Here is a 9,747-nt window from a genome sequence, read left to right as displayed (position 1 = left end):
ATACCTTTGGTGTTGCTGGCCTTCTTGTCCGCTAAGTATTTGGGGCAGTTCCGCTTCCAGTGACCACTTCCCTTGCAATAAAAGCACTCAGTCTCAGGCTTGGGTCCATTCTTTGACTTCTTCCCGGCAACTGGCTTACCGGGCGCGGCAACTCCCTTGCCGTCCTTCTTGAAGTTCTTCTTACCCTTGCCTTTCTTGAACTTAGTGGTTTTATTCACCATCAACACTTGATGTTCCTTTCTGATCTCCACCTCCACTGATTTCAGCATTGAATATACCTCAGGAATGGTCTTTTCCATCCCCTGCATATTGAAGTTCATCACAAAGTTCTTGTAGCTCGGTGGAAGCGACTGAAGGATTCTGTCAATGACCGCGTCATCCGGGAGATTAACTCCCAGCTGAGACAAGCGGTTGTGTAACCAGACATTCTGAGTATGTGCTCACTAACAGAACTATTTTCCTCCATTTTACAACTGAAGAACTTGTCGGAGACTTCATATCTCTCGACCCGGGCATGAGCTTGGAAAACCATTTTCAGCTCTTCGAACATCTCGTATGCTCCATGTTTCTCAAAACGCTTTTGGAGACCCGGTTCTAAGTTGTAAAGCATGCTGCACTGAACGAGGGAGTAATCATCAGCACGTGATTGCCAAGCGTTCATAACGTCTTGGTTCTCTGGGATTGGTGCTTCACCTAGCGGTGCTTCTAGGACATAATCTTTCTTGGCAGCTATGAGGATGATCCTCAGGTTCCGGACCCAGTCCGTATAGTTACTGCCATCATCTTTCAACTTGGTTTTCTCTAGGAACGCGTTGAAGTTGAGGACAACGTGGGCCATTTGATCTACAAGACATATTGTAAAGATTTTAGACTAAGTTCATGATAATTAAGTTCATCTAATCAAATTACTCAATGAACTCCCACTCAGATAGACATCCCTCTAGTCATCTAAGTGAAACATGATCCGAGTTAACTAGGCCGTGTCCGATCATCACGTGAGACGGACTAGTCAAGATCGGTGAACATCTCCATGTTGATCGTATCTTCTATACGACTCATGCTCGACCTTTCGGTCCTCCGTGTTCCGAGGCCATGTCTGTACATGCTAGGCTCGTCAAGTCAACCTAAGTGTATTGCGTGTGTTCCGAGGCCATGTGTGTACATGCTAGGCTCGTCAACACCCGTTGTATGCGAACGTTAGAATCTATCACACCTGATCATCACGTGGTGCTTCGAAACAACGAACCTTCGCAACGGTGCACAGTTAGGGGGAACACTTTCTTGAAATTATTATAAGGGATCATCTTACTTACTACCGTCGTTCTAAGAAAATAAGATGCAAAACATGATAAACATCACATGCAATCAAATAGTGACATGATATGGCCAATATCATTCTGCTCCTTTGATCTCCATCTTCGGGGCGTCATGATCATCTTCGTCACCGGCATGACACCATGATCTCCATCATTGTGTCTTCATGAAGTTGTCACGCCAACGATTACTTCTACTTCTATGGCTAACGCGTTTAGCAATAAAGTAAAGTAATTTACATGGCGTTCTTCAATGACACGCAGGTCATACAAAAAATAAAGACAACTCCTATGGCTCCTGCCGGTTGTCATACTCTTCGACATGCAAGTCGTGATTCCTATTACAAGAATATGATCAATCTCATACATCACATATATCATTCATCACATCTTCTGGCCATATCACATCACAAGGTACATGCTGCAAAAACAAGTTAGACGTCCTCTAATTGTTGTGGCAAGTTTTTACGTGGCTTGTATAGGTTTCTAGCAAGAACGTTTCTTACCTACGTAAAACCACAATGTGATATGCCAATTTCTATTTACCCTTCATAAGGACCCTTTTCATCGAATCCGTTCCGACTAAAGTGGGAGAGACAGACACCCGCTAGCCACCTTATGCAACTAGTGCATGTCAGTCGGTGGAACCTGTCTCACGTAAGCGTACGTGTAAGGTCGGTCCGGGCCGCTTCATCCCACAATACCGCCGAAACAAGATAAGACTAGTAGCGGCAAGAAGAATTGGCAACATCAACGCCCACAACTGCTTTGTGTTCTACTCGTGCATAGTAACTACGCATAGGCCTGGCTCATGATGCCACTGTTGGGGATCGTAGCATAATTTTAAAAAAAATTCCTACGCATCACCAAGATCCATCTATGGAGTATACTAGCAACGAGGGGAAAGGAGTGCATCTACATACCCTTGTAGATCGCAAGCGGAAGCGTTCTAATGAACGGGGTTGATGGAGTCGTACTCGCCGTGATCCAAATCACCGATGACTGAGTGCCGAACGGACGGCACCTCCGCGTTCAACACACGTATGGAGCAGCGACGTCTCCTCCTTCTTGATCCAGCAAGGGGGAAGGAGAGGTTGATGGAGATCCAGCAGCACGACGGCGTGGTGGTGGAAGTAGCGGGATCCCGGCAGGGCTTCGCCAAGCGCAAGCGGGAGGGAGAGGTGTTGCAGGGGGAGAGGGAGGCGCCAAGGGCTAGGGTACAGAAGCCCTCCTCCCCCTATATATAGGCCCCCTGGAGGGGGGCGCCGGCCCTGGAACCCATCTACAAGGGGGGCGGCGGCCAGGGGGGAAACTTCCCCCCCAAGTCAAGTGGGGCGCCCCCCACCCTAGCGTCACCGAACCTTAAGTGTGTAGACCCTACGGGTTCGGGAGACATGCAGACATGACCGAGACGCCTCTCCGGTCAATAACCAACAGCGGGATCTGGATACCCATGTTGGCTCCCACATGTTCCACGATGATCTCATCGGATGAACCACGATGTCGAGGATTCAATCAATCCCGTATACAATTCCCTTTGTCAATCGGTATGTTACTTGCCCGAGATTCGATCGTCGGTATCCCAATACCTTGTTCAATCTCGTTACCGGCAAGTCACTTTACTCGTACCGTAATGCATGATCCCGTGGCTAACTCCTTAGTCACATTGAGCTCATTATGATGATGCATTACCGAGTGGGCCCAGAGATACCTCTCCGTCATACGGAGTGACAAATCCCAGTCTCGATCCGTGCCAACCCAACAGACACTTTCGGAGATACCCGTAGTGCACCTTTATAGTCACCCAGTTACGTTGTGACGTTTGGTACACCCAAAGCACTCCTACGGTATCCGGGAGTTGCACGATCTCATGGTCTAAGGAAATGATACTTGACATTGGAAAAGCTCTAGCAAACGAACTACACGATCTTTTGTGCTATGCTTAGGATTGGGTCTTGTCCATCACATCATTCTCCTAATGATGTGATCCCATTATCAATGACATCCAATGTCCATAGTCAGGAAACCATGACTATCTGTTGATTAACGAGCTAGTCAACTAGAGGCTTACTAGGGACACGTTGTGGTCTATGTATTCACACATGTATTACGATTTCCGGATAACACAATTATAGCATGAACAATAGACAATTATCATGAACAAAGAAATATAATAATAACCATTTATTATTGCCTCTAGGGCATATTTCCAACAGTCACCACCGACTAGGATTGGTAGAGTCTCATCTCCACATATCCGCACCAGATCGGCTCAAAAAACTGGTTTAAGTTCAGGTTGTGCTGCCCCATACACAGCCACGAGAGACCATCGGAAACCATCCAATTTTGATCTCACCCGAAACTTGACCGTAAAATCTCCCCGAACCACGTTAAGGACCTCAAGTGTTTCACATCGAACCCCTAGTAAGATCCCACTAGATCTTCCTCTAGGAGGTAAGACGTGCCAATCAAAATCAATTCCTCCAGATAGAGTTCCAAGAAACTGTGAGGTAAAATTATCTCGTCGTGTTTCCAAAAGCGCAATAAAATCTAGTTGTTGCTCTATCGTTGTTTCAACCAAGAACCTTCGTTTAGCCAAGTCAGCCAGACCTCTCCTATTCCAAAAGATTCCTTTCATAAGTCATCATGGAATTTTTTCTTAAGCTTAACCCTAGCGCTTCTACGAACCGCCGAAGCAGGATAAATTTTTCATTTCCAGGACCGCTTGGGCTTCTCCCCATCACCCTTCGGAAAAGTAGGGTCAACAGAACACGAGACAGTGCCCTCCATCACTAGAGGCTCTACAGTGTCCATAATCTCCGACCCCTCCTCATCTTCGGCCTCCTCACTAGGTAGTAGATTATTGCAAATGTTTTCAAGGGCTGCAATTCCTAAGTTGTTCATGTCACCATCATTCATAGGTTTAACTGAAGCGAGGTTCCGAATTATTTCAGAGGTCTGTTCTGCTTCTAAATCCAAAAGATCATTAACAGATTTCGCTACCTCTTTTTCATGTGAACCCAAAGTTATTCCTAAGTTGTTTGCCTTATCAATAATTTCATGCTCGGAGAAATGCATAATTGAACAACTCTTATTAAAAGACATACCTGTAGTTGCCTCGACATCTCGAAGCATGGCCTCCCTCTTGGCGCGCGCTAACTGCAGGTCATCAGCATCAGGCTGTTCCTGGATCCGGTTGCTGACACGCCTGCCAGCTGTAACCGGATCCGGGATCCCACCGAAGGCGACGAGCTCCTCCGTAGTCCTCTCCCAAGGTGAGTGCTCCCCACTCAGATGCACGTCCTGAAGGAAATATGCCCTAGAGGCAATAATAAAGTTGTTATTTATATTTCCTTATATCATGATAAATGTTTATTATTCATGCTAGAATTGTATTAACCGGAAACTTAGTACATGTGTGAATACATAGACAAACAGAGTGTCACTAGTATGCCTCTACTTGACTAGCTCGTTGAATCAAAGATGGTTAAGTTTCCTAACCATAGACATGAGTTGTCATTTGATTAACGGGATCACATCATTAGAGAATGATGTGATTGACTTGACCCATTCCGTTAGCTTAGCATACGATCGTTTAGTATATTGCTATTGCTTTCTTCATGACTTATACATGTTCCTATGACTATGAGATTATGCAACTCACGAATACCGAAGGAACACTTTGTGTGCTACCAAACGTCACAACGTAACTGGGTGATTATAAATGTGATCTACAGGTGTCTCCGATGGTACTTGTTGAGTTGGCATAGATCAAGATTAGGATTTGTCACTCCGATTGTCGAAGAGGTATCTCTGGGCCCTCTCGGTAATGCACATCACTATAAGCCTTGCAAGCAATGTGACTAATGAGTTAGTTGAGGGATGATGCATTACGGAACGAGTAAAGAGACTTGCCGGTAACGAGATTGAACTATGTATTGAGATACCGACGATCGAATCTCGGGCAAGTAACATACCGATGACAAAGGGAACAACGTATGTTGTTATGCGGTTTGACCGATAAAGATCTTCGTAGAATATGTAGGAGCCAATATGAGCATCCAGGTTCCGCTATTGGTTATTGACCGGAGACGAGTCTCGGTCATGTCTACATAGTTCTCGAACCCGTAGGGTCCGCACGCTTAACGTTCGATGACGATCGATATTATGAGTTTATGTGATTTGATGTACCGAAGGTAGTTCGGAGTCCCGGATGTGATCATGGACATGACAAGGAGTCTTGAAAAGGTCGAGACATAAAGATTGATATATTGGACGGCTATATTCGGACACCGGAATTGTTCCGGGTGGTTTCGGAGAAAACCGGAGTGCTGGAGGGGTTACCGGAACCCCCCGGGGAAGTATTGGGCCTTAGTGGGCCTGAGGGAAGAGAGAGGGAAGCAGCCCAGGAGGTGGCGCGCCCCCTCCCATGAGGAGTCCGAATTGGACTAGGAGAGGGGGGCGCGGCCCCTCTTTCCCTCTCCCTCTCCCTCTCTTTCCTTCCCCCTTCCCTCTTCCTAGTTGGACTAGGAAAGGGGAGTCCTACTCCTACTAGGAGGAGGACTCCCCCCTCCTTGGAGCGCCCCAAGGGCCGGCCGGCCTCCCCCCTTGCTCCTTTATATACGGGGGCAGGGGGGCACCCTAGGACACACAAGTCGATTGTTCCAAGCCGTGTGCGGTGCCCCCCTCCACCATAATCCACCTCGGTCATATCGTAGTGGTGCTTAGGCGAAGCCCTGCGTCGGTATCAACATCATCACTGTCATTACGCCATCGTGCTGACGGAACTCTCCCGTGAAGCTCTGCTGGATCGGAGTTCGCGGGACGTCATCGAGCTGAACGTGTGCTGAACTCGGAGGTGCCGTGCGTTTGGTACTTGAATTGGTCAGATCGTGAAGACGTACGACTACATCAACCGCGTTGTCATAACGCTTCCGCTTTCGGTCTACGAGGGTACGTGGACAACACTCTCCCCTCTCGTTGCTATGCATCACCATGATCTTGCGTGTGCGTAGGAATTTTTTGAAATTACTACGTTCCCCAACACTTCCCTAGTTGCCGGTGAAGAAGGGATAGGCGCGGTCGAGCGAGCACCCCCAGCCGCAATGGTGGGAGAAGGAGACCATGAAGCCACCTGATCCACAGTCCCGCTCCCCCCACACCGGCAGCGGGGCGCGAAGACGACATCGGAGAGATGGAGTTGCGGGCCTCCTGCCCGCACCCCTCCCCCAGATGGCCTGGTGCTATCGCGGTTGGGCTGGGGATGTGAGCCTCCTGCCCACCACCCCTCCCACTTGCCATCTGTAGACCGCTGCCCTGTGAGTCCTGAACATCGGAATCAACCCTCTAGGACAAAGGCACCTTAGGTGAACCAACAGTAGGGAGCAACACTGGTGGTAACTCGAGCTCCTCTAGATCATCCGCCTCAGCTCGGTTACTCCATAACCGGCTAGGTGCAGACCGGGATCCAAAAGAACCAAACCGAAGCGTGTTAATCGGTGTCGTGGAAGATGACGCCTCCTTGGCAGTCTCCGCCTTATCCGACTGCCACTTCGGCCCCTTCGCCGATTCCTGTGGATTACTCTCAGGCCCCTTGTCCTGATTCCCGGGGGCTCCATCTCCCTCAGTCGTATCCATGTCCTGAAGCTCATCTCCCTCCTGTGGTACCTGCGTATCCTCAATCTCAACCTCGAGCACATATGTGACCCCGGCATGTGTCCACTTGACCACATCCGGCACGTGCTGCAAACTGACCACACTGACAAGTAACCTCGCAGCTCCGTGAGCACGAGTGAAAGGCATGTCAACCTGCTCCGTCTTCCCAATGAGCGAACCCAAGCTCCAAGCAACCAAGAAATGATTAATATATTTGCGTGGTGCCCCAAAGAAACGTACGCAGACCTTCTCTAACGGTGTGCCCTCGGGCTCCTTCTCTTTCCACTCATCAAAAGCAATGATAATATTCGTACTCTGTACTCTGCACATGCCAAGTTGAGAACATGTAACTGGTCCTCTTTAGTGGGAAAATCAACCTTGTAAGTCTGGTTCTCCAACCTGACAAGGTCCCACTGGTAATCACCTGGTACCAGCTCCCGCAACTGTCGCACAATCTGGGCCTCTGTCAAAACCCCATTAGTAACCTTGACAACTGCGGGGAAGCAACTCTCCATCACATGCGTCATAGGTGCCACCTCAGGTGACTCAAAAACCATAATCTCTTGACAGCAAACCCCATAAATGTTAACCACCGGCTTAGGGCCTCAAAGAAGTGGACAGTCACCGGACACATGCTGCGATCTACTACAATAGTCACATAGCTCAGTGGTACACTCTGCCACAAAATGTCCCGGCTCGCCGCATCTATAACACGGTAACTTTTTCTTCTTAAGTGCCCACTTGGATAATTTTTCCCCATCGCGCTTGTCTGAATATCTCTAATTATTTTAACATGCAAAATATGCCACATCATTCCACCATGCATGCATGAAGAAAGACCCACATAAAAATGCACCATGCATACGGATATTGTCTTTGGAGGCCGAGCTCCATGGAGCTCGGTTTTGAAAATTTTGAATTTTGTCAAATTTCATATTTTCTACATTTCAAAAAATTCTTAAAAAACGCACATATACATGAAGGCATAACACACATGTGTGTAAATTTTTTGGGCAAAATAAGTTGAAATGAGGGCTGTGCAAAAAAGACAAATCTGGGGCTTTTTAACACATGATACTATTCATTCTTTCAGGCCATGAATTTGTCTTTTTTGTGCAGGTCACATTTCAACGTTTTTCATTCTAAAATTTTACACACGTAGACATAACATACTTGTTTACTTGCACAATTGTTTTCAGATTTTTTTGAAACCGAAAAGTTTGAATTTTGATTTGTTTTCAAAAAAAGGCCTCCATGGCTCTCGGGAGCCAAACGTCCGCTCTCCCATGCATACAACTATAGAATAACCAAATATAATACTATATGTTAGTTTCAATTCACATATTGTTAGTCTAGATACTAGTGTTCCATACAAACAAAGCTCACTGAAATAATTCCGCCAGCAACGCGCGAGGTGTCATCTAATTCCTAAGAATTGTTAGCATTAGGTGAGACCTCTTGGAAAATTCCCAAGTATTGGAGTGGATATGACACCCCCAATCATTTACTTTCAGTAATGTTAAAAATTTGATGTCGAATTTTTAACCATGACAAATTGAATATTTTTTATGATAAATTTAGTTGTCGCGAGGATGGCAGTTTTCTTCAACAAGCATGACAAATCCTAGCAAAAAAACTGAACATGGCCAGGATTGCCATACTTGCTAAAGGAAATTATCATCCTCGTGACAACTAAATTTGTCATGAAAAAAACTTTTGATTTGCCATGCTAAATAAATAATCTGATGTTTGATTTTATAGTGAAATCCTTTACCTTTTCAATTTCAATATTTTGAGACTTTTGTAAAACAAATGAGTCATAAGATTTCATGGGCATTAGTTGAGATCAATTTCAAAGAAATTGCCACCCTTTCACACGGGGAACTGTTTACTGTTTTTTATCTTAATATATGTCATAAGTAAACCGCAAAAATCATATCCGATATATGTTACTCCAGTACTGCATTACTTGACTACATCACTTCTTCTTTTTATGCGGGGTGACTACGTTACTTGCTGTACATGTTTGTACCGGCAAGGAGGCGAAACTTTCACCGATTGAAATCAACTTTAGACAAGTTGAGAACCGTGTATTTACCCGAATCTGCCAAAAACAATCCCAAAATTTTCTACCCCATATATCATACGGAGTATATGCTACACTGCTTGCAGCAGTACATGTTACCTCGCGACGGTGGAAGCCGGTCGGTTGAAGACACGGCATTTGGGACTGGGAGAAACAAAACAAGGTTACCACTCCGGGCTCCGCTGAGTTCCGACGTTGGATCGATACAACTCGTTACACGGAGTTGGAACTGAGCGGCGTGCGCTGGCTTGGCGTTGCGGGTACCATTGGTCTTAAACTATGAACACTGGCGCACATCGCCCACAGCCCACCCTACTGCTACCAGCAACGTCGTTTTCCCTAAACAATGCGAATCCGATAGGAGCGTAGTACAACCTACAGGAGGCGTGTCGGCCCATTGTTTAGGTGTCTCCAGTTGTGATTAACTACCCACTTGCCTCTTCCGCCATTGGATAGATGCATGCTAGATTCCTTCGAGCTACCATGATAATAGATTTGTCAAGCAGTGGCCAAGGACACGCTAGCAGTAGCCAGGGCCGTGTTTGGTTAGTTAATTATAGTTAATAATAGGGCGAGTAGCTGCTGGTCCTCCGTGCTGCTCCGCATTTGTGGACTCTGGTCTGGAGGACAGTGATGCAAAGATCTAGGGCCAAATAAGTGGACGTCTTGTTATTGTACCAGCACCCCATGCTT

This window comes from Triticum aestivum, chromosome 3D (assembly GCF_018294505.1).
Source record: "Triticum aestivum cultivar Chinese Spring chromosome 3D, IWGSC CS RefSeq v2.1, whole genome shotgun sequence".
NCBI classification, from domain to species: Eukaryota; Viridiplantae; Streptophyta; class Magnoliopsida; order Poales; family Poaceae; genus Triticum; species Triticum aestivum.
Note: the sequence above shows the minus strand (reverse complement) of the source record.